The 2,130-nt window shown below is 38.7% G+C and overlaps 1 protein-coding gene across 2 annotated transcripts in view; it reads right to left on the bottom strand.

Annotated features, from left to right (window-relative positions):
- LOC106869628 (nucleoporin NUP35) overlaps positions 1 to 2,130 on the bottom strand; it is a 23,985-nt gene that overhangs the window by 20,910 nt on the left and 945 nt on the right. The window contains exons 1-2 of one of the 2 annotated variants that reach the window (XM_052966186.1): positions 905 to 1,011; positions 218 to 400 (exon numbers count right to left, since the gene is read on the bottom strand). The gene's annotated coding sequence lies outside the window, so the exon portion shown is untranslated. Of the gene's footprint in view, positions 1 to 217; positions 401 to 904; positions 1,012 to 2,130 lie in introns of those variants that run through there. The other variant, XM_014915442.2, reaches the window with a different exon arrangement.

Raw genomic sequence — 2,130 nt, 5'->3', positions numbered from 1 at the left:
ATTCCTTTTTTTTGTTAAGAAGACTAAGAGTAAAAGATGTTTTATATGACACATTCTACCAGTGTCCCAAGTTTCAAAGTGTTTCGTTAAGAAAATACTGGCGCCCCCGTTTTAAAATAGATCCCAAGTGTCTTTTACTATAGCCTCGGGCCGACCAAAGCCTTGTGAGTGGAGTTGATAAATGGAAAGTGAAAGAAGTCCGCCGTGTATATCATACGTTTGTTAAGGCGGCGAGCTGGCCGAAAATGTTTAGCGGTAATTGGCCTGTTGCTACGTTCTGGGTTCAAATTCCGCCGAGGTCGACTTTCCCTTTCATTCTTTCAGGATCGGTCCTACACCGCTCCACAACCGGTGTTGGTTTGTTTACATCCCCGTAACTTAGCGGTTTGGCAAGAGATCGCTAGAATAAATAAATGTGAAAAAAAAATTACTGAGGTTCATTTATTCGACTAAAAATATTCATAAACAAATAAAAGATAGAAGATAAATAATGATAATAATAAAAAAAACCCAATGAATATTTGTGTACAAATTGTTATTTGCTCTCGTGGTTCGTTAACGTTCCCTGATAATTACCACTTTTGAAACTTAAAAGGAAACATCAGTCAGTCGCAAATCTGTTCAAAACGACGGCATTGTTCATTAAATGCGACATTAATGAATGAATGAATGAATAAATAAATAATCGAGTGAAATTAGAAACTGCACCCCAATCCTATCATCGAGTGAGTTTTCTCTTGCTTCTCAAACAGAAATAAGTGAGATGGTAACCAAGTCGAAATATTTCTCTGCTCCAGCTGAAACTGCTTAACCCATTAAGCGCTGGGATTTGCACTTACATAGCAGGAAAATGAAACTACCACGCACACATAAAAAAAAACAAACAAAGAAATAGTTAAAATACCTTCTTAGTATATAATCGTGGCAAACACCATATGAAAAGCCATTAGTTGAACTATTAGTCCTTGCATTCGGGGAGGGTGGTGGTAGTATCGGAGCGTCTGAGTGACATTAGCGCCCCCCCCCCAAACAAACGCCCATAAATGAAATGCATCTATCTGGGCCCCGATCGTGACCTGTCGAACTGTGCCTGACGGCCACGATCTTCGCTCGGTGCAGCAACAACAAACAACTGATAAAGTTTGAGCATAGGCCAAGTAGACGATTCACAGTATTTTGTTCAATTAATAGGGTAAGATTTATCACTTCCGTCCCTTCACTGCCATGCTGTAGCAATTCTGTGAACTGATCGAGTCAGTCAAGAAATTTGTCATTAAGAAATGTATAAACGTAATTTAATTTTCTCTACAATTAATTTAAACACAAGCAAGGAACAGCAATTTAAATTGACGAGGCATTAAAAGTTTTCTAAATTATAAGAAAAGAGAATCTTTTCTATTATCGGTACAAAACCTGAAATTTTGGGGGAAGCGGTTAGTCGATTACATTGACCCCAGTACTCAATTGGCGTCTATTTTATCGATCTCCACAAGTTGTAACGCAAAGTCGACTTCGGTGGTATTTGAACTCAAAACGTTAAGAGGAAAGAAATGTCGTGAAGTATTTTGTACAGTGTGTACTGTCGACTTTGCCAATTCACCGCCTATAAGGTTGTTCCTATAAGGGGTGCCTATAAGGTTGTTATCGACCCCTGATTGGAACTCTCCCGTATGACATGTACGCATGCTCAGTGACTTGTTTTAACTTCCGCAGACTAACGACTCACATACTGTATTGACCGGTTAATGTCTCCGAAGAAATCACGCAAATACTGCTGTATATGCAGCCACTATAGAGGGAAGAAGGTAGACGGTAAAGTTATTTCACTACATAGATATCCTGCAAACGTAGCTATTCGTCGTATTTGGCTTCAGAGATCGAGACTTATGAAGAAAGACTTTGTTTACACTGCAAATAGCCAAATGTGTTCCCAGCATTTCGTCAATTCTAATGGACCATCGAAAGATCACCCCTTGCCATCCGTTTTTCCAAACGAAGTATTTAAAATATCAGTAAGTGCATGATCATATACGCAGTTAGTAGATGAGTGAAATATCTCTTTGATTTATCTCCTCATTAACAGATTAGAACATGTTAAAATTCAAAAGGGAAACAAATTCGAGTGGTGTC

Source organism: Octopus bimaculoides, chromosome 3 (assembly GCF_001194135.2).
Source record: "Octopus bimaculoides isolate UCB-OBI-ISO-001 chromosome 3, ASM119413v2, whole genome shotgun sequence".
Taxonomy (NCBI): Eukaryota; Metazoa; Mollusca; class Cephalopoda; order Octopoda; family Octopodidae; genus Octopus; species Octopus bimaculoides.
Note: the sequence above shows the minus strand (reverse complement) of the source record. Positions and strands in the feature narration are given on the sequence as shown.